The following is a 24,210-nucleotide window of genomic DNA, read 5'->3' as shown; positions in this document are numbered from 1 at the left end:
ACAAGATGCTAGTGCATGATTAAACTATAGTGTGGTTAGGAAATAAAAGAGAATTACCTAATTTAATTTCTTTATTTGAAACTCATTTTGAAATGAAGTAGAATAAAAAGCCCCAAATCATTGCAAATTTCAATAATATTTATACCAAAACAGTACTTATTCTGAAGTTGTTCTATGGGATAAAACACAACTTCAGTATAAATTTTTGTAAAAATAAATTTAATTGAAACCTTAATGAAGGATATTGTGTCAAGTCTGTCTCTTCCTCCATAGAAGGTTCATGGTGAACATTCAGCAATTGTAAGGCTGAAATACTGTAGAAGCCAATATTGTAATCCCAGACAATCTCTGCCATACATTTGCTTTATTTACCACATACATGTTTGTTATTTTGCAATGTTTCCCAGTATATTATCTGTTCATTTGGATAAATTGCATGGGAGGTAATCAGTCTGTTGTATATACAAGGAGAAAATGGGACATATATATTAAACAAATAGTTATTAGGTGGGGGCACCATATTAATTCCTGCTTGTTCAAGACAAAGAGCTACATAAATATCTTCTAAGTATATATACATGACTTTTAAAGATGCATTGACAATTTTTGCAGCCAGGGTTCCAGAAAAGACATATCCAGTTCCTGAACAAAAATCAGGATAGCGCTCAGCTGAGTAGACTTCCTTGGGCATGTACCATTTGCTTTCTTTATTTCGATGAGGCTGACCATTTCTCATAAGATAGCCAGTGAAATACTACTGTGAAGGAGGCATAAGTGGTCTTAGGAGACTTTGTATTAAATATTCTGTATTAACAAAAACATCACTGTTTTCATGACACAATTTGCACCACCACAGTAGGTGGCAACCCACTTCAAGCCCATTATGGTTTTAAGAGTTAGGTTCTTGTAACCTTGTGTCCAGAAAGTCTTGTTGAATGATGTCATGATATTGACTGCTTTCCCGCAGTACGGCTTCATTTTGTTCTTTGTCGTTAATACCCAACATAAATAAGCGAACAACTTTTATTCCTGGAACCACAGATTCATTTCCCCAGGTTTTCCTGACGGCTCCCCTGTGCTGCTTTTCATCGGCTTTGGTTGCTATTAATAGTATTAAGAAAGGAGTTCTTTCATTACATTTATCTCTTTCGTTAACAACAAACCTACAGGGTTGAGTATCATTCATTTCAGTAGCAAATGGTGCCGCATTTACAGTTAGTCCCCCTATCTTCCTGTTTAGCAAGAATTGTCTGAAGCTGGAAACATTGCTTCTCAGGAAAATGTTTTCTTTTGCTGTCTCAGGTTTCTCATATCCTTTGGCAGGAAATGGAAATCTTTCCATTAAATTCAAGACAGTGTTTTCTTTAATTTTGATTTTTGCTAAAACAGCAAAGTAATTAAGAGTCATAGGAATGAAAAACAAATATATCCCTAGAAAACAGATGGAGTCAATCAAGAAAATACACATCTTGGAGCACCTCCAAGAAATGGGAAAATATCTTCCATAGCAGGTCATGTTGGTGGTTTTCAAACTGATGCAGAACAAACTGCTTTTAGTCACACTGACATCTGAAGAAGAGGGTTTTGCTTGCAGCTGATTGGTTTCCTCCATGACAAGGTCAGATGACCAAATCACTTCCATAATATTGATTCTTTAGGGTTCTTTTAATTAAAAATGTCCCCTAATTTACATCCAGATGTAATGTAGATTGGTCATTTTCTTGTCAAAAGAGCTGGTATCCTATGTTTGGACTTTACTGATGCCTTCATTTTTCAACTTTTCTTTATGAGGATAATACAAATACAAAATTATAAACAAAACACTTATTGCCCAATGCAATTTATCCCAAACTTTACAAAACTGGTCAACTTTTATAATATGAAAAACAAATCGCTGCAATGCAATTTCAGTTATATCTAAAATATAACTCCAAATGTTTTCCATATCCTATGTGTCTTTCCATTAAAAGTGTGACTTTAACATTAATGGAATTATTCTTTTATACTGAGAGAAGAGACCCATAACAAGCAAATATTTATGAAGAATACAGAGCACATTCTATTTTAATTATGTATGTTTATGAAACATGCTAAAATGAACCATATTTGCAGTAACAACAACATCTTGACGTACAGATGTTTTATCTATCTGTATCAATCATAGGTCAATCTAATTACTGAAGCTCATCACCACCCTGCAGGTGAAAACAACTGTACCTTCAATTTTAGTTATAATTTGTAAGTGTTTATCTTTTTTTTTATGTTGTTGTATTTTTAAGTAAAGCTGGGTGAAGTTTTGCATTTGAATAATTTGCTCACCAAAACAAGTTGGGTCATACAAGGGTCAGGTCTACTTTGGTTAATTGTTTTGGATGAATAAAAAACCTGGAAAAAGTTTGCTTTGGCACTTCTGAAACAAAATGTTTTGACTGTTCTTTTCAGTAAGCTTTTTCTTTTCAGAATTTCACTGAATTGTATTAAAAACCACATATAAAAGGAGGTTAAAAACAGCACAAATTAAATATTTCATTTTGGGTTGAACAAAATGTTTCCTTTGACCTGAAACTTTTTTTAAGTCTTTAATTTAGTTGGGAAGAACGAAAAAAAATAATTTTGTGTTGTATTGACCCAAACAGTATTCTCTCTTCTTTTTTGGTTCAAGCCACCAAACTGAAAAATTGGCTACTCTCTCAGTTCTGCTTTTATGTGAATTTTGAGATCATGAAAGGTGCTAAATACTGAAAGGACTAGAGCTACGTAAATGACTTAGGTAGTCAGATAGAAGTCCTCTATCCACAGGCCTTGGAGATCATGGGCAGTGCAGATTCTATCGCCTCTCTACGCCTTAATTCCAGATGGACAGCCTCTAAGGCTTGAGCATAATTCTGTGTCCATTCTGCAGTATGTAGGGGTCAAACTCCAGTTTCTTCCCCCGCCCCAAAGGATACAAAAACATATCTCTAGAATCAAAAAGCTTTGTAGATACATAGTTTGCAGTGCACTGGAAAATTATTACAGCAAAGGATGTGGCATGGGGGAAAGCTAGGCATATTACCTGTATTGAACTGCCTTTCACAAACTGAAAGGGCAGAAAGCCTGTGGGCTGCACGAGATTAATTTTGTTGAAATAAATTAGTGCTCAGGTTGTATGTTCTCCTCACAGAAAGTCAGGCTATGCAGAGAGGAGATGCATAATGAAAGTCAGCACTGGTGCCAGCAAAGGTTCAGTAAAGGAGACAGACTGGGTCCCTACAATGGGATCCCCCAGGACTGGCCAGAAGGAGTAGCAGAACTCAGTCTAGTATACCACAATCATCAGGAAGCCTGGTTCAGAATAATCCAGAATGAAGTAAGGGGGTAAATCCTATCCCATTGACAATAGACCAAATTACCCCTGTTTTTAGCTCAGAATGCATGTACTTTGTATTATTTATTATTCCCATCATAGTAGAGAATTCTGCCTCTCCTTCTAGAAGCATGTGATCCTAACTCTCTGCTGAGACCTCTATCAAGTTTAACAGTTTTGACGGTTGCTTTTTTATGCTATGACTTCATTCACAGATTTTAAGTCCAGAAGGGACTATTATGAGCATCTAGTCTGATCTCCTGCATAACAGGCCATAGAACCTTATCCAATAATTCCTGCATCAAGCCCATAATTTCTATTTGAGGTAAAGCATCTTCCAGCAATATATCCAGTTGTGATTTTACAACTTTAAGTGAGAGAATTATTCATATCCCTAGGTAAATTGTTCCAATGGTTAAGTAGTTTCAGCTTCAGCTCCCAACCATTTGCTTTAACATTAATTCATTAGGAATTGTCAACACCAAATCATTTCACACTGAAAGCCATCAAAGAGGAACCATGGATTTTATATTGCCCCTTACCTTATTCAGAAAAAAACAAACAGAAAATGAAATTCTTCTTTTTCTATTGGCGAAACCCAGAGCATCAGAAAGAAAAACAATGATACCAAATGAAGGTTCTGCCAAAAGTCATCCTTCTGGAGAGTTGACCATTTTTTCCTGGGGAAAAAACAAAAAACAAAGCAAAACAAAACAAAAAACCCAAATAAAGCTTTTAAAAAATAAAATAAATCAGACATCATCTTATTTTATAAAGATCCAAAAAATAATTTAAAAACTGGCAGCTGGTCAGCCATCAATGATACAGAAGAAGTTAAAATTTTAGGATAGTGCTTGTTTCTTATTGGCTAAAGTATAGAACAAGTACAGAATAAAAATCCACACAGTTCTCACCATTTTGGATTTCTTACCAAAACCCTATCAAGTTTCCACTTTGCCATCTTATTTATTCATTGTAAAGCAGCTTGTCAGAGAGTTGCTTAAAAGGAGATTTTTTTAAATAAAATAACTTAAGTTTCCTCTGAGCAAATAAGGAATCCTAGGAGCTCTTTTAGAATAAAAAAACCCCAACAACAACAACATACAATTTTAGAGCAATGTTTCCAAGACTAGGTGCCTGAAGCAATATTACAAAGCTCATATTCAAAAAGCATGAGTTAGGTTTCCAATAGTCATGAGATAAAAAAATAATACTTGTGGAGTTTTTTTTTATTTGACATCTGACTTTTGCTCCTTCAGGGTTCACATTTTCCAGCATTTTCCCACAACCATGGAAAGAAGGGTAGAAGAAACTTGCTTAAATAAAATAATAAAATAAACAAACATTTTAAAAAAATGGAAGCTGAGATTCTGCTGTGTTCCCATGATTCCAAGGCTGAGGCACTTAAGAACACACCAGATATTGTTAGATTTTAACATGGTAAAGTTGCAAAAGTTGACAACTCTGTTAAACTTAGACTCCAAAATCCATATTTAAGACTTTCAATTCAAATGGTCTAATTTTCAACCATGTACCCTCTCTTTTTCATCAGCAGTACCCTTTGAAAAGTCAGACCACTTTTATATAGAGCCCAAAATATGGATTTAGGAGCCTAAATTGAGGCACCCAGAGTTGAAAGGCTTTACGGTTATTTTAGAAAAAATACACTTGTGTTGTACATATGAAAGACAGTAATTACACACCTAAATAGATACACAGTTGCACTTGTCTGTCCTTCAATATTTTAAATAAGTGGTGCTTACTACCAAGGAAATTACTGTATAAATAATTTGAAGGGCAGAAATTATTGGGTGGACGTATGGGTGGTCTCATCTAGTTAAGTACACAAGATCCATTTTCAACATGATGAACCATGGAACAAGGCACCATGGGTCAGCTGATAGGCCACTGAAGTGGAAAAAAGGACACCTAGACTCGATTCCTGGCTCTGACCTGCTGTATGATCTTGGGCAAGTAGTTAATATCTAATACTTCAGAGGAAGTTGAATTCCTTTGTAAAATGCACTAGGCCATTTTTCTCAGTGCTGAATATGGGAAGGGGATCATATGGTAGATTGCAAATCCGGTAGCAAAGGTTTTTAATATATCAATCTCATGTGCCAGATCTTTTGATATTCTGGGACCGAGATTATCTAGTCCTCTTAATTTGAGCATATTAAACCCTATGGAGTTTTGCTTCCACCTGGGATGTGGTAATTTCCATGTCTATACAATCATTCCCATTAGCCATCCTGCCTTTGCTCCCATGTTCTGCACTGTCATCCTTATTGAAAACTGAGGAATAATATTAATTTAGTTTTTGGGCCATAGATAGTTCATCGTTAATCTCTTCCCTATTCTTGCTGCATAGCAGCCTTGCTTCTGTCACTAGACAGATAGAACCCCTTTTACAATCCTTCTCCAAAACGATTTTGACCTAAACCAGTTCTGTTTTATCCTTTGCATCATTTATTTCTTTATAGTCTACTGCATTATTGATGTACAACTCTATCCACCAGCTTTATCTTTATTTCTCTATCTCCTGAAAAGCACATAACTTTCAGTACCTGTGTTTCAGTCATGATTGCAATTCCACTAAGGTTTGGTTATCCCTATAGTATCTTTCTTCACCAGTAGTTCTAGTTCTTCCATTTTGCTGTTTAGGCTCCTCACATCAGTGTACAAGCATCTAAATTGTTTCTATCTGACAACCCGATTCCCTAATTTTTGAAAAATCAAGTTCATCTCATTTGCCACCAGTCTTTCTATTTTTTATACCAAATAATTTCACACAGTCCTCTCGGAGGGTTGTTTATGTGCATAAACCACACTGGTGCTCACATTTACAGAAACATTTATGATCCAAATCAAAAATCCCCAAAGCACAACAATGGCTAAAAATTGCAAGCCCAAAAAGATTAGCCCAAGTCAAATTCTGCTCTCTCATCCTGAGAAGACACAGAAGAAGTGACCACAAAAGGTACAGTACAACACAGAATTCTGAAAAAAAGGGTGTTTGTGGGGGAGGCTTTAGCAATCTGGTTACTAGACAGTAATTAGACAGTAAGACTGCAGTCACTTATAGGAATTATTACGATGTGACAGATTATGAATAATTAATAATTATAGGCATGCTCATGGAGACATGGAATGCCGCCTCTGGGTAATAGGCAGGTCTTAATCTTGTTATGATCACTGGCGAAATATGGTTTTGTATCTGACATGTTACATAAACATGGGACATAAAATCCCCAACCCAGCTCCCTATTTTTTGGGTGCTCTTGGGTTCCTGAACTGGTGTCAAATGGATCCATGGCCTTTTGAGGTGTTCTATTAATTTTGTATTCTTCTCTTTTTTCCTTCTCAGTGCTTTAAATATGCAATACCACCTTATTGGCTTAAAGATTTAGCTGAATTTATTTTTTTGGTGCTCTGCTATTATAATAATTAGTGGAACCGTATGGTTTTTATATACAGGTATAATTGAATATATCTATTTGATTCACAAATCACGCCAAACTCATAATGAAAGAAGTGTTCCATGGGAGAAATTTCTGTGTAGCTCACTTTGGAAAAGAATCTGTGAAAAATTCATAAATAGTGTAAGTATGTGATTATTAATAAATATCATAAGCATGGATAGTTATAGTTTCATTATTGACCTGGCTATAGAATGGAACTTTATACGTTTTGCTATACAGGCAAGGATGCCATAGTGGAGAAATGGTTTTGAAGTCACAGAATCACTGACAGTTTTCATACAAGTGTTATTTCAAACATCAAGCCCTTCTAAGCACTGCAGGTTGGACAGATTTCAAGGATTTTTGTTTGGAATATAAAAAAACAGTATGTCCACGCCATGAACAAGACTGGAAATATTTTAAGACAGCTTATGTTTGAAAAATACATGGTCTCAGGAGCACTGCCCGTAAGCCACAGGCGTGCCCAGCATAAATAGAACTGGTGGGATGAAGGAATGGCTCTGTGTCCATAATGCATTCATCCACGTTGCACTTATCCATCTGATTTATGTTTTACAACAGAAGCTGATTCAGAGGTAAGTGAACAGATTTGAAATCTCTAGGTAAAATATCATTATGTGCACAAGTTTAACAGGGGATTCTAAGATGAAAGTTTAAAGTTGTGAATGCTGGCACAAAATTTTAAAAAGCTCTCATATCATGTATATTTCAGTTCTCACCCAGTTACAGAACCAAAAAAAAAAAAATGTTTCTTGACTATAGCAGTGCTTCACCTAACAAGAACTGCTAAATGGAGTGATACAAAATTATAAGAAGCTGGAGCAAGCAACAAGAACATGAGGCATCATGAGGGAACCTCCAAACGTGAGGACATTTGGCTGAAATCTGACCCAAAGCTTTGAATCTTCATCCGTTCCTCCAAATATTTTGTTTTGAAGTTAACTCATCACTGCTGGTGGCAAATGAAAAAGAAATGGCTGTGACACAAAAGGCAGGAAGGTCACAAAATGGAGAAGGACTCAGGCAGCGTGAGAGTGGTCAGATATCAAGACGGTTTTCAGATCTTGTGTGGAAAATAGCAATAAGCGGTGACACTGTCACAGGGCTACAATTCCAAGGGTTCCACCGGTTACCAACACTTTCTGAGCTTTGCTTTTGTCATACACCATGTTCCTAAAAGTCTCAGTGGGAACAGACAAGTAATTAAAGGTTGCCAATTATGTAGATTGTTAGTATGTTATATTTTAGTGTTGTATTTCATTGGAGTTTTTTGTTGTTTTTTGCGGGTGGTGGTGGGAAGAGATGTCTCTTGGAATTGCCTGTTGCACTTTACTGAGCAAATTAAGGGGAAAATAACAGTTTCTGAACAGTAAACATACATTATGTTTTCTTTAGATTAATCACATGTACATTGTGTTGAAATGTGTACTTAAAATAATTCAGCTAGCATGTAATTGTATTAATCTGAATGTTCTATGACTGGGTATTTGTAAGTGAACTGAAAGAAATCATTGGTTTTAACACAAAAGAAGATGAATATAACTAAAAATTAGGAAGATTTTGTTGGTAGTGTATCTTTGTATGTAATTTGTATAGGGGATCATTGCTACCAGAAGCAGGATCTTTAACATTAGCTGTTGTATGACAGTGTAGATAGCAACTGCAAGAAGAAAATATAACCAAGGATAATAAACAAGCTAACAATCATACAGATAGTACTGAAAGCATTTTTTAGTATAATAGCTTTGCAAGCTAACTTTTATGCTTTACTGGATGGTTTCATTTTCAACAATTATTTTTTACACCAATATGACACCCTTTGTTCTTTCTTTTTCCTGTTTCTTCCAATGCTTCACTTACCTTATAGCTTCCTCCACTTTATTACACATTACAGAGCCTGATGAAAATATTGCATCTTTTCTTAATATAGTGTAGTGAGACCCTCTGAAAACTGGTGATTATGACTGACTGAAATATTAAATTACAAATACAGAGCAACTGTAATACCAAAAGTGCCAATTTATTCCCACTAAATTAATGAAAAAAGCAAGCATTGAGCCATATATCTGAATGACAGGAGGAAAACAAAACTAATTCAATTTGCAGGTATTCTTCTTAGAGTAACTCATATTCTTCACCAGAGAACATTACTATCATCATCTTATCTAAACAGATCCATTGTGTTGGGCAACATACACGCACAGAGTAGCGCACAGGGCTCATAGGGAATTTTCTCTACATGAATTTCTGATGGAAAAAGCCTTTTCCTTTTTGAAAAAATGAAATTTTCAGTGGGAACATTTCAAATTTTCAGAACATTTTTTTATTTTTTGTCAGAAAAAATGAAATGGCGGCTTCCTGGCTGCGTACAAAAGGTGAAATTGATAAAGAGCTTGCAAGAGGACACCTGACATGCTGAGAAATTCCACTTTAGTTCTCCTGTTTTTTTTCAGAATTTCTGATTGGCAAAAATAATAATAATTGAGGTTTTTACTTTTCATTCTGAAGCAGGGCAATTCCCCCCCCCCCAACATTTTCCACAGGACATACGTTCCATTTTCAGGCCAGTTCTACAAACAATCCTTGCCCTGAAGAACTTGGAATCTAAATAGACAAAACAAAAACAGGTTGAGGGGATGGGTAATTACACCCAAACAGAGTGAACAATGTGATGGAAGCAAACGGGGAAAGATGTTTTCCCCCCAGTATTTCCAAATGTTTCACTAATATTGTAGAAGACAACAAATCTGACCATGACATGGTGTACCACAAAGTCTCCAAATGAGAGATTAAAAACAAATAAACAAAAAAGCATCACCTTACTGTAGTTTGATATTAAAGTAGAAAATGCAAAAGTACCACCTAAACTAAGGGCATTGTTAGAATTCTGGAATTAGAAGATTCATACCTTCTGCCCTCCCAAAAGATTTCCCACCCAACTACTGATCCAGGCAAATACTATTTTCCTGTGCGATCAGAAAAGGTCACAGTATGAGGGAAAATAGCATGCAAAGAAATCTAGATGAAATGTTTGTTACAAAACAGTTTGGCAAAAGTTGGCCATTTTTCAATTAGAAAATTTTCAAGTAAAAAACCCCCAAACAACTCTGATATGTATTAAAAGAGCTAGGATTTTTTTTATTATTTTTTATTTTTGTAATTCCACCAGTTTGAAGAATTTCAGCCTATTGGTTTGTTCGCAGTATTTTATTTTTGTTTGTTTGTTTGTTTGTTTGTTTGTTTGTTTGTTTGTTTGTTTGTTTGTTTGTTTGTTTGTTTGTTTGTTTGTTTGTTTGTTTGTTTGTTTGTTTGTTTGTTTGTTTGTTTGTTTGTTTGTTTGTTTGTTTGTTTGTTTGTTTGTTTGTTTGTTTGTTTGTTTGTTTGTTTGTTTGTTTGTTTGTTTGTATGTATGTTTGTTTGTTACTAGCACTATACAATTTATGACTGAATTTGTGTTTCTCTGCCAAAACAAAAGTACTAAGTAACTACATTTCAGATTTTTTGAGATTAAATTATTGTTGTTTGTGGATATTCCTACAAAGAATTCATATGAATGTCCAAAAGCAAAATTAATGAAGGGTTCACAAACATGGTGAACCAAAACTTGGTACTTAGTTTGTGAAACAGTTCATGAATAATTTTCATCACTATTTGCCTACTTTTACATGCAAGTATATTAAGAAACAGCAAAACCATATAGCAAACTGCATGTTATACTCCTTATACGTATATAAATTATCACCTCAAAATATGATTTGCAATTTTTCTATTAGTAAATTGCTTTAGTTATGTGAGTTGACAATGGATATTTTTTCTTTGTGCTCTTCCTGATCACGCTGAACCTGCTCGGTATAATTGTCTTTTGCTTACCTTGTTTTTATACCAGTGTAACTTTTTTGGATGAAAGCCTGGGCCTATTGAAGAGATAATGGCAAATACCTAGAACACATTCCTTAAAGCAGCTTAGAACATTCACATTTCACAGTATGATAAATAATTACATGATTGGATACAGCATTCATGCTGCTGAGCAAGGCTGTATTCATATTTGCAAATATTCACTGTACTTTACACTTTGCACTTTTGACTCTTAACATGTCGGGCAGATAGACTCAGCACCAGCTCTGTCTGTCTATTAAAATCCTTCACAGAAAGAACACTACTAAAATGCATTTTGAAAACAAGAAACTTTCTTATTTACGTAGATTCACACGGTAGCATAAGCCGATTTAGAGCTCATGCAAGTTTACCCTTCTGAATGAGGACTTACACTCCCAATTCCTTAGAGCACTAGTTAATGATAATCTAAACTAGCAAAAGAGATATGGGAGTGTTTTTTTTTTAATCTATCAAGGTTGATTTTTTTTCACGAGTGGGTGTGACCTGCAAGTTAAAGAAACTTATATTCCATTTTGATAACGCTTTGTTTCCTTGTTTGTTCAATGCCTGAAATAAGAGAGAGGTTAAAGTTTAGTTGAATCTCGCTTATCTAAGGAATCTGTACTTCCCTAATGTTATCTTTGTTCTGTTATAGTTGATACTAAAAAATTGTAGAGCTGGTTTTCTGTGGAATTTAGAATTTTTCACACTGCTAAATTTTCAGGTTTTTTTTTTTAAATCCAAGCTGGAAAATTTAAGATTGCTTTCACTGTGATGTCAATGTAACAATCAGTGAAATTAGAACAGAAATTGAACCCAAGATCTAGTAGGGTACTTAAATTCATGTTTAACTTCAATGGGAATATTCACATACTTGTAGTTAAGAAACTGCTTCCTGTTTATTTGTATTAGGGCTTTAATATACAATTGTAGGAGCTTTGTTGTTGTTTTTTTCCCAGGAAACTGCGCAAGGACACACTCCTGCTCCCATTGAGTTCATTACAATCAGTTGGGGATCAGAGTGTAGAATTACAGTGTAATACATGAGATGACAGAATATTAAAGATGTAGTGGGAAAGATCAGATATAGGATACATACTATACTGAAGAGTTGTCAACTAGATTTCAGAATTGCGGAGAACAATTTCTGTCCCTCTCTAAGGTAAGTGTTTATCAGGAGTGAGATCTAGAAGCCAGAAAAGTGAATTGAATTTCCTTTCATGTTCCTTTGAATATCATACAACTAAAATGGCTGAATACAGGGGTAATGGAGGATACTGCAATATTTGAGTAGAGCTGAGCTACTAGCAGAAAAGCATTCTGCAAATTCAAATACAGAATTTTGATTTTATTATAGATGTGACCCTTTGGCATTTGCTTTACATCGACCTTACAGTACTTGATCTTTACTAGCATAAATACTATGAAAAGTAAAGGTTAAGCTTGAATATTCATCAGAAGTTGATTTCTAATTGTGTAGTCAGTTGTAAAATTGGCAGGTCATGCAATGTCAATTAGTTATAGTACCTAGGTCATCCAAATATTAAACAGAAATGATAATTTGTGACTAATGTAATGAAAAAACACAGCATGAATTGCAAATACATACAATGAATGGAATTATATGGCATTAAATCATAACAAAAAGTTTAATTTTATTTAAAGCTTTTAAAACACAAAACACACTATAGTCATGGAATTATGTTACAAAATATGAAAAACAAATATACCCAATTTCTAGGTAAAGTCACTACTCAACCAGCCAACCAACCACACACACAAATCAGTTCAGTAATTCAATTTCTGATTGATTCCATTAAAATTAGATTCTTAAAAGTTCAGGATAGTCATTCTTTTCTCCACACTACACTTGTGGACAACTACTCCATTATTAGCTTTTGACCTACAATATAGACATAGGAAGTTGTAGATGATTGGAAAAAATCAATACCTAATCTGCATAAACTTGTTAGATAAGAGGAGGACACCCGTCAAGTTAAATCTAGATCTGAATTCACATTTCTTCATAATTCAGATCCACAGCTCTGCTTTGTATTTATCTCTAGCACTCAATACAGCATGAATGCTAGGAATGTGTTTGGGAGAAATAGGAATGACCCAAGCCTAAAGCTGTGCAAAGGATGGAAGTTCCATTTTGTGAAGGATTTTGAAGTGTCACAATTTGGCTTTGCTCTGAATAGGCATGAAAGCAGACATTTTATAAGCTCTCCATGAAGAGAAATTCTGGAAAAAAAAGTTTCTGACTGATCAAAATGCTTTGCTTCTATTTAGACTGCTTAAATGTTGCATTACATTATAACAGATAATATAATACATTTTAAAAAATCAAAATGAAAAAATCAAAATCTTTCATTATAAAAATGTCAAACTGTGATGTTTCAATATTGCTGGGATTCCCCCCCAGAATTCTATGAAATGAAAGTCTATTGAAAGTGACCTGATTTCAAAAAGCAGTTTTTGAATTTCAATTAGGACAGACTATGGTTCCAGCAAAATCTCCCCCAAGGGGTGGAGGGACAAGACAAGAAGTTTTTCATGGGGAGCAGGTTTTCTCCTCACTTTTTAAAGTGACTACAGCTTTAACCTTTCCCATGTCCGGCAGGACTGCAATAGCGAGCAGGTAGCAGAGATATTTTGGGGACCTGTACCTTTTAACAAGAGGAACTGTCTCCCTTCCCCACCACACACATACACGTTTCTCTTCAGTCCAAGCCCTGGCCACTTCAGTGCTGTCTCGCTTTATAGTTTCTCCCACTGTACCTAGTTCTGTTCATTGCAGATGTCAGTCATTCCCTCTCATGCAGTATTTTTTCATTTCCTATTTTGGAAGCAGCAGGTTTTTTGGCCAGAGCAGTGATGTACTTCAAGGTGTTTCATGTGGACGAAGCTGCTGTAGATGGGGTGCATCACTGCTGCACAGGTGCCTCATCTTGCTGAGGCGAGCAGCAACTTGACCAGTTTTATAGTGAGTCAATGGCTGAGTTAAGGAGAATCCAGCCATCCTCATGCCTGGTCTAGCAAGAGCTCATTGCATTGTGCATCATCCTCTCTTGTACATTCCACTGCTCAGGTGGACAAGGACTATCATATGTGGAGCCCAATGTGGCCTCCAGACTCAGTTATCACCTAGATATGTGGTGCACGGAAACTGGGTACTGGCCTGTGCTGCTCCCTGGAGCCAAGCACCCTGTCCACAGTACATGTTGGACCTGCAGGCTGAATTGAACATCTGTTCTGGCATGACTGAGGGATGGCCAAGACAAATTTGAAAGGCATTGTGATTGGGTAGCTGGAGGTGTCCATGCATAACTTGAAATGTCATCATCAAACATGCAATTCATCCAGACCACCATCCATGAGTGCCAGTGTAACCCACACACCTCCTGCGGTGTTCTGTCCCATCTATTGGCACTGAGACACTTAAGGAGAGAGAGAAAATGAGTCTGCTCTACAGCTTTAGCTAACAGGCAGTTGGCTTTTAGCTCATGTGATAGAGGCTCATGCACTAAGCTCCAAAGGCCCCAGGTTCGATCCCATCTGCCAGTGTTACACCAGCACCAGTTCAGGGACCAGCACTGGAATTGCTCCCACATAGAGACCAAGATTCCCTATTGGGTCATCATCTTCAGCTCAGGTAAGGCTGGAAATCCTTCCTCCTCCTCATTTGCTCAGGGAAATGCTTCTCACAGTCACTCCCTCACCACAGCAAAACCACAAGAGCCAGGTCCTACACCAGGAACCATGTGGGTGGCTCTTACACTTGCGCAGTGCAGGGCAGCTGCAGTCCTAAGACCCTTAAATCACTGATCAGTCCAGACAGGCCACAACTTAAGGAACCTCAGTGAGGGGATATTAGGGGGCACAGGCTAGGAGCCAGAGCTATAGAGCTCCTGGGAGCTAGATAGCCGGAGGGAACTATAGAATTTATCTGTGTCCAGCAGCCCCAATATAGAATCTGCTTTATATTCACAACAGCCGAGCCCTATCTCTTCTCCCAAGTGTCTTGGTCTGTGCTTTTTCTTTTATAAGCTCCATGTATGCCTGTCATTCCAGATGATCCCAAAGTTCTTTCCAAATTCCAAGCCAATTTCTGCATCTTCCACTCAACCAGTACTTTCAGTGGCCGTGATGGAAGTTTCTCCTGAAAAGGGGCATTCTGGTTTGTCCCAGGATGCACTTTGTTCACCTATGAAATGCAACCAGCTCTGGGGTGAGATGTGGCTCCTGATCAGCAGTAACAGCACTTTACTTTAGCAATTTAGGACAGGATGTGAACAGGAATTTTGTTATCCAATAGGAGGAGTGTATGTGGGAGGGACAATTTAGGGGTACTGAATGTAATTCTCCACACTGGAATTTGGCCAGGACAATGGGATGAACACAGACACCTGTCTGGAGAAATCTCCAGTGGGTCCACATGCAGCAGCCCATCTGCCTAGTAATACCAGAAACAGTGGGAACTTCATAAAGTTCTGCGTCTAAATAGAAAAAAGAATTCTGGGTAGATATAAAATGTCAAAGAAAAATACACCTGGATAATGCCTATTTGTGGCAATCCTGGTAAAGCCTTTTGTACTTTGGGTCAATGGGAATTCATTATTGACCATGGAGGCAAAACTGACTTAAGGCAGCATGCAGCAAATGATGGATACAAGAAAAAAAACACAGGTCAAAGGTCTGAAATATTAACAAATTCTTTGTCTCTTCAAACATTGAAAGTGACAAAATTGCAGCATGTGAAATTGCAACCATTTATCACATAGTTAACCACAGCATTATTGGCACACTCCATGCTGTTGTAGCTAAGCTTGTTAGTGAAATGGTTCACAATTCAAACATTGCTAACAAATTGCCTTGTGCAAGAACAAAGCAAGAGCTATTAGGCACCACTGTTTTGCCCCCAAAATCTGTGAGGGATTGTTTACAGAATTAAGTAACATCACCACCAGAAAAACCCATGTATTTCTTTGTATCAATTAATGCCTCAAAAAATGTAAATCAATTACAAATCAATGTACTTGGTGTACAAATGTACAAATCAATGTACAAATCAGATGGCATCCAGTACTAGTTGCTTGACTTATGACGACTATGATGAATCTGCAAGTGGCATACATCATGCTATAAAGAACTGCCTAGAGAAACACCAGATAACGTTAATTGTATTACCTCATACTCGAGGGCAAATATGAACATTGGCAAACAATTCAATATTTCTGTTATGTACCAAAAATGACCACATTCTGAAGGCCAACTGCCTGACATACATAATCCACAATACTTACAAACATGCAAGTGATCACCTGTCAGTTGACACAAATGATTGTGTTAAAAATTTACAACCATTTGTGTGTGTTCACACAGGTCAGAAGTGGAGGGGGTTTTTGAGTTTGTTCAAACTGAATGGAAAGTAGTACAGTAAAATGTGAGTACATGGCAATTGACCAACTTTTGAGAAAGTGGCCAGAGATTAGAGCCTACTTCAAATAACTAAGGGAGTCTTGCCCAGCAACTTTAAAGAAGATTTGCACCAGAAATAGTATCTATACTGGCATTGTGGACATTTACATGTGGAAAAAACACAATGCAGTTTCTGTCTTCAACAAACTTGTGAAGAAGTTGGAGGAATCCTAGCTATGAATTACTTGTGTGCAAGCAGAGATGTACCTTTTTAAGATGAACATACTAAACCAGAAAGATGATTTTTTAATTCCAAGCCAAACTGATGGAAAAGCTATTTCCACAACAAAAAGTGAAGGTAAAACAAGGCTTTATTAAGTTTTATGACAAAGCTTTTGACAATTGGATTGATTTCTCTTCTGACAATATAATGATGAAGCTGAAACCCATCAGACTCTCTGGGAAGCTTAGTTTCTCAGACCTTGAGAATGTAACTAGCACTCAAAATTAAGGAAAGCAAACACTGATCACCTCTATGAGGAATGTACACCAGATGAGATGCCATTGATACTTAAAATTTCAGTTCTTGATGTATGTCAGTGAAAAGTGGATGGATGTGTTTCAGAAGCGTGGATATGAAATTCTGAAAAACTTGTTTCAAACGGTGTGCTTTCTATTTACTGTACCAGAATGAAATGCATTTGTAGAGAGGATTTTTGTTCTTATTGTGGAATAAATGATCTGACAATGGAACAGATAGCATAGATTTAATTAACGCAGCATAGATTTACTTAAAAGCAAAATCAAAATTTGCATAAACTTCCAGTTATCTTCAAAAGATTTCTTCATCTCCATACAACAGGCTCAGGAGTTGCGGCAAAAAGCAGCAAGAAATACTCCCGGCAAACATAGGTGAGTACAGCTTATTAATTATATAATTATTATTAGTAGGCTCCCCACACCTCAAGTTGCAAAGGTCACCATCTCTGAGGGTGGGGCCAGAAATCACTACCTCTTCAGGTGGTTGTGGGTGGAAATCTGTCCCTTATTTTTTAAATATAAAGTTGGGAACCCTATTCTCCACATGCCCTTATCAGAGCAATACCTCCCCCTGACAAGCGTTGAGTCCATTGTACAAAAAACAAAAAGACTGACCGGTGTCAGTAGTGAGCTCCTGGCTCTCTAGGTCTCCAGAGCACAAGGCTTGAATCAGCATTTGAACTTTTGGGTGCTTATCCTAAGTAACACTCCATCACGAGGCACAACTCTCCAACTGTGTAACAACCAGAACTAAGGTCCAGCTCCTCGTCTGGTATAAACCAGGGTAGCTTCAACAACTCCCAGTTTCACTTACCACAATGTTCAGCAGCAGCCTATGCTTTAAAAGATTTGCCTGCATGTTCTTCCCTTGTCTCTTTCACCCCCTTCTGCTCCCTAAATTCCACCAAACTTGACACCTCACAGCCCTCTGTGTTTTCTTATCAACTACCCATCTCTGTTCCTTTGGCACACTGAATCCTGTGCTTGTAATAAACTTTCCCAAGCTGCCCTTGCCTGGAAGTTATCGTGAAGTCCTCAAGTCCTAATGGCCACATCTGTGCAAATTTATGTCTTGTTTGTAGCTAGACTTAGTAGTGGGAAAAATCTTTGTGGAAAATTGATGACAATTTTTCTTCTTCATTTTAGTTAATTTTTAGCAATAAATTTAAATTTTCCATCAAAAAACTAAAAACTTCAAAAAACCACCCTATATTTTTAAGTTTTCTGACCAAAAAATTGATGATTTTGTGGAAAGCAAACATTTTACACACACACACACGCTTTTGACGAAAACCCAATTTTTCACTGAAAAAAGTTTTCACAGAAAATTTTCAATGAGTCCTATTTATGTGTCTCTATCTGTGCTTTAGAAGCTGATCTGTATCTCACTTCCATTGAAGAGAGTTTTGCTCTTAGTTTCACTGGGTGCATGATTATGTAACCCTTCTGCCAGGTGCAGTTGGCAGCAACCAGGGTTGGATTCAATATCTAGGTGTTCACCTTAACAATACAAAATAGATCTGGCTCAAGCCCCTCACTCGTAATCTGGGAACATTTAGCACTACCCTGGGCACCTCTAAGTGGCAATACTTTCCTACTGAGTCTGTGTATAACAAAAGAGAATTTTTAATAAAAGGGGAAAGGGGACCCAATGTTAATTTGGGAGAACACCACTCCACAGTGTGTTGGGCAGTGTCCTTTGCCTCAGTTTCTTGCAATGTGAAACAAATGTCACTTTGCATATTGATCCCTTCTCTCTCTGCTGTACCCAACTCACAGTTGGCTGTCCTCGGTTAGCAAAGACCCAAAGGTTAATGATGCATTCACAGTGGTTCATTTCCCTGGGGGCAGCATTGAGCAATGCTTCTGCCGCTGCTGCTTCTGCAACTGGATCACAGCTGCTGCTGTCACTCTACTTCCACTGACCACTTCCTCACTGCCCTTTGTGAAGTCACATTGTGAGGTTCCATCACTTAACCCAGTTGTTAATGATTTTAGCAGGTAGTGGAGAACCTCATGCCCAGTGTAGTTTCTGTGGTCTTTCACTGCAACACCGTCCCCACCAAAGGTTTAAGAGTTAGTCCCTAGACCAAGTCAGCAGTGGCATTAGCTCCAGGAATCACCTACCAGAAACAATGACTCTCAATTGAGTCTAATCAGCAGATTCTGAAGAACAGTTTCTTTTAAAAGAATCCAGAACACCCCTGCTGTAAATGAAAATGGTCTGGCAGATGGCAACATGGTGTCCAGTCCTTGAATCCATTACTAATACTCCTGCAAAGTAGTCTTGTGCATGTGTGAAGTCCTTATTCATGTGCATAGTTTCAGTGAGGTGACTTATTGGGTGAGGTCTATTTCCATAAGTAATAGTTTGCAGGAAAGCTAACAAACACTAACTATTTAAGGGGACATTAAATAACTCCTCACTTAATTCATATCTATGGGCCAAGAAGATCCCACTTATTACTGATTTTAGTACAGAGAAAGCAGGCCTATACAAAGATCATCAGGAATATGGCTAGGATCCCAGTCTCAGTATAGACCAACTACTGGAAGAAAAAGAGACTGACAGACCTTGTGAGTGAAGATGACAGGACAAGACAGATTTATCAGCCAAAGTATTACAAGAAAAGGAACTGACCTTGAAACACTGATAGAAGGTCATCTGCCCTACGGGGCTAATGATACAATGGCTTCAATACAGGGAATTCCCACCCACCTTTCCCCTTCTCCATTTTAACTGTGGCTCTATGGCCTAAACCAGTGTGGTAAAGCTAGCAGCTAGAGCTAGTTATCTGGGTTGATCAATATTCCTATGACATAACCATAATGTTATCTACTTTATATTTTCTGTTTTTACATTAGTTTTTGTTTGTTTTCCCCCAAAATGGTTGTTGGCCAAAACAGGTTATTTAAATGTTAAGGGCATGGGTAATAGTTAGGTTTAAAGAAATTTGCTGGAAAATAGTGAATGAATATATAGATGGGCAGAGGGCAAGTGGGAACCTGAGGCTGGGGGTGGGGAAGAAGGGAAGAGATATAGAATTTAATTAAGCCTGGATAAGAAAGCCTGATACGATGCTATGAAACCCTTGCTGACCCACTGTGCATAAATATGCTACCTTTATAAGTTGATCCACCAAGAGGAAGACACATTACTCTTTATATACCTTATTACAGCCTCTAAGCTTCCCTACTTGCATGCAAAGAGGAAGGAGAAAGTTATAGTTAACCAGTTGTTTGGGGTCTAGTTTTAATGAGCTATGTGTTTGTTACTAATAAGGTGAAAGATAGGAAATAGGGATGGATATAAGAGGAAAAAAGTGGAAAAGCTGTAACGATATCTGCTAATAACAATACCCTAGATTTAAAAATCAGAGTCAGTAGGGAGGGGGATTAGTACAGGGACTGTTATGTAAGGAATACAGTGTGTTTTAAGAGAGTACATGAAGTGTAGTATTTTTACATACTACAAAATTACACAGAAGGTATCTAAATACTTGTGCCCTCTGCAGCCTTCAAGATGCAGAAGCAAGGCAAGACACACCAAGTTGCCTGCAAGAAAAGCCTCAAGGGAACAACACAGTCTCCTGCCAGCACGCCTGCTGCACACCGGCCCACTGCTCCTGAGCCTCAACGAAGAAAGCCGACCTCGTAAGCTGCCATCAAGAAGCCTGCCCCCATCACCAGGCCAATGAAACGGAATGCTGCTATCAGGAAGGTGCCTGCTGCATCAGGGAACATCACCCAGGTCCTCGCCAGCAGGAGGCCCATCTCACCCTCGCATATCACCAAGAAGATCTCTATGCTGAGATGACTCAGTGCTGCCTTGCCACCTGTCCAGCACATCCCTGTCTCCAGAAGGATCAGCGCCCCACCGTGCATAGCTGCTTGAGATCCTGCCACTGGAAGGGCCAGCACTGCCCCTCAGACTGCCCTGCAAACTCCAACCACCAGAGGACCCAGCACCATGCCTCAGACCTCCCTGTGAGCTCCAGCCACTGGAGAAACTAGCCCCCCCACCACTGGAGGAACCAGCCCCGCCACCACACCAAAGAACCAGGCCTTCATCACCAGACGGACCAGCACAGCCCCAAAGTCCATCCTGCGGGACACTGCCTATGGGAGAACTCATACTGCAGCAGCAACCGCCCAGGCAGCAGCCACTCATAGAAGGACGGGCGGCACCCCAGCAACCCGCGAACCAGACCGTGTCTCTCCAACCACCAGCAATGCCACCATCCCACCAGAGATTCCACCCCAGAACCCAATTGAAGGGAATCCTGACCTACAAGAGAGATGGCAGGCCAACCACGCAGCAGACTCAAAGCCTGCACCAGATGAGGTAGAGGACCCTGAGGGCCAGCGGCTGATGGTGAGGGCTGCCACACCGTGGCAGACCGCCTGGACTGAGAAGCTACAAGCAGCAGCTTTCTTTGAGTACTTCAACCTCCTCGTAGACAGGCTGTCTACCCAAGAGCTGTCTGCAGAAATCGCTCCCAGAAGGAGTTTGAACCAGGAGGAGAATGCCCTGCCTGCCCACAGAATGCCTGTTCCGAACCACACCACCATCACCAGGGGATCCAGAAGTAGAAATGCCAGCTGCCGCTACAATCCAGCAGTGGCTTCCAGGATTCAAAAGCTGTACCAGGTGAACCGTTCCAAGGCCATAAGGGAGATCTTAGATGGGTCCTCATCCTACTGCATGATCCCGTCTGAGTGTCTCTACAGCTACTTCAATGATGTATTCGACCGCATAGCCTGGAACAATGCGCACTGCCCAGAGTGCCTCCGCCCCCTGCCCCATGTTGACAATGCAGGTGTCCTGGTTACTGACTTTATGCTCAAGGAAGTGATGGCCAGACTCTCAAAAACAAAACACACAGATCCTGGGAAAGACGGCATCCCCTACAGCCTCCTGAAAAAGCGAGACCCCAGCTGCCTGGTCCTCTCCATGCTCTTCAACCAGTGCAAGCGGTTCTGCCGGACTCCCAGCTCCTGGAATAAGGCCATGGTGGTGCTGGTGAACAAGATGGGCGAGCGGGATGACCCCAGCAACTGGAGGCCCATCTCCCTGTGCTCCACGATGTACAAGCTGTATGCCAGCTGCCTGGCGTCGAGGATCATGGAGTGGTCAGTGAGCGGGGGAGCCATCAGATCCGTCCAGAAAGGTTTCATGTCCTGTGAGGCTGCTACACACAGAACTTCGTCCTCCAAACCACCATCCAAACAGCCAGAAGGGTGCGGAGGCAGTGCGCGGTAGCGTGGCTCTACCTGACTAATGCCTTTGGGTCCATGCCCCACCACCACATCTTTGCCATGCTCCAGGAGTTTGGGATGCCAGAAAACTTCCTTTCGTGTGATCCGAGAGCTGTACGAGGGATGCAGCACCACCATCCGCTCAGTCGACGGGAAGACCGCCTAGATCCCGATCCGGAGCGGAATAAAGCAGAGCTGTCCCCTCAGCCCCATCATCTTTAACCTCAGCATGGAGCCGTTGATGCGAGTGATCTCCAAAGGCACAGATGGCTTCTACCTCCACCATGAGAGGGTGAGTGTCCTGTCTTACACAGACTACCTGGTCCTGACTGCGGACGACCCAGAAAGCCTCCGAGGTATGCTAGATGCCACCGGTCAAGGTGCTGACTAGATGGGGCTCCACTTCAATGCAAAGAATTGCGCAACTCTCCACACTGATGGCAGCAAAAGGGACTTGGTGCAGGCAATGGGGTTCAGGATCCAGGGCGAGGTCATCATCCATCTGGCAGAGGGGCAGGCATACCAGCACCTCGGCAGGTCGATGGGTTTCCATGTCCGGCAAATGCCCAAGGACACCATCCAGGAGATATTGCAGGATGCCGCCAAGATCGACGCCTCCTTGCTGGCACTGTGGCAGAAGATAAGCGCCCTGAACACCTTCCTGATCCATCCTCATCATTGTATCCACTCATACTCCATACCTGAACATAGTCATCATATGAACAACATACCCTCATATAGCAGTGTCTGTACTTGGACCTGTTAACCTTTTACCCCCAATCAGGGATATTGCAGATTATGTATTCCTTATGCCATCCGATCTTAAACCGAACTTTGCACCCTTTGATAATCTGTACGTTATTCCCTGATAACCAGAAACTTCTATGCTTAAACTCTGTACCGTTTTTTTTTTAAACATTTTAATAAAATTTTTACATACTACCAAATTACACAGAAGGTATCTAAATACATGCAGAACCCAGAATGAAATATTTAAAATATATGTGATATTGAAAAATAAATCCTAATGCCTCTGCAATTTATAGAGCTGGACCAGTATGAAATGCAGAAAAACTGTACTGATCTATTCTCCAAGCCCATCTTATTGCAGTGGGCCAAGAAAACACAAAAAAAGAAGACTAACTTTGTCCTTTATGATTTTACATGGATTGTCGATTCACAGTTAGGAAAAGCAGACTTTAAAAGAAAATAGTTAATAAAAGCCATGCTAAATTGGTCTAACTCAATCAGAATTGTTCAAGGGATTGGTATAGTTGCAGACTACAAGCATTCAGGCTGCCTGACATCCATTTCATTCAAAGATAAGTTAAAATCAACCGTGGTCTAACCCAGCTATCTCAGAAGTCTTAAAACAAATTAATTTAATTCAAAAGAACATAACATTGTTAAGACTGCAGCATATTGTTTTCAAGCTTTTGGAGTTAAGTAATTTGTATTATACAATTAACAACTTAAAGAGGGTAACAGACAGTGACTGTGAAGGTATTTAGGACATTCATTTAAAATGAGAATATATCAAATTAAAGCTCGGAAAATATTTTTAAAAATAGTAGATACCACAATTTATTCTCTTTGCACTTAGTTGCCTGTTGCATATTAATAGAAATTTCACTGGGCATATTGATTTCTAATACAATTTATTAGAATGAACTTATCTAAAAACTTACTCTTGATGAATTTTGCATGCCATACTTTGATTACGAATCTAATCATAATAGTTTAAAAAGTTGCCTGTGTTTGCTTGCAAACACAGTTTCAGAGTTAGAGGTGGTTTGGAGTCATGTTGGCTATCTAAAATGTGGCTCTGGCTTGATTTTAACACACGGTTTTATGTATGTCTGTGCATATACTGGAAAGATTTGAGAAGGAGGGCCAGCAAATTTTGGGACCAGTCTTATTTAATCTTTTTATTACTGACCTCGGCACAAAAAGTGGGAGTGTGCTAATAAAGTTGCGGATGATACAAAGCTGGGAGGTATTGCCAATTTAGAGAAGGACCAGGATATCATACAGGAAGATCTGGATGATCTTGTAAACTGGAGTAATAGTAATAGGATGAAATTTAATAGTGAGAATTGTAAGGTCATGCATTTAGGGATTAATAACAAGAATTTTAGTTATAAGATGGGGACGCATCAATTAGAAGTAACGGAGGAGGAAAAGGACCTTGGAGTATTGGTTGATCATAGGATGACTATGAGCCGCCAATGTGATATGGCTGTGAAAAAAGCGAATGCGGTCTTGGGATGCATCAGGCGAGGT

The 24,210-nt window shown here is 38.9% G+C and overlaps 1 long non-coding RNA gene and 1 pseudogene across 1 annotated transcript; one reads left to right on the top strand and one right to left on the bottom strand.

Annotated features, from left to right (window-relative positions):
- Positions 1-364: 364 nt before the first annotated feature.
- On the bottom strand, positions 365-1,408 carry LOC141993005 (beta-1,3-galactosyltransferase 2-like; annotated as a pseudogene).
- Positions 1,409-7,318: 5,910 nt separating this feature from the next.
- LOC141992870 (uncharacterized) lies at positions 7,319-20,868 on the top strand. The gene is made up of 3 exons (XR_012640678.1): positions 7,319-7,403; positions 16,991-17,040; positions 20,184-20,868. It is a non-coding gene; the product is annotated as an uncharacterized LOC141992870 (long non-coding RNA).
- Positions 20,869-24,210: the final 3,342 nt, after the last annotated feature.

This window comes from Natator depressus, chromosome 8 (assembly GCF_965152275.1).
Source record: "Natator depressus isolate rNatDep1 chromosome 8, rNatDep2.hap1, whole genome shotgun sequence".
NCBI lineage: Eukaryota > Metazoa > Chordata > Testudines > Cheloniidae > Natator > Natator depressus.
The sequence above is the reverse complement of the archived record's forward strand: the minus strand, read 5'-3'. Positions and strand labels throughout refer to the sequence as shown.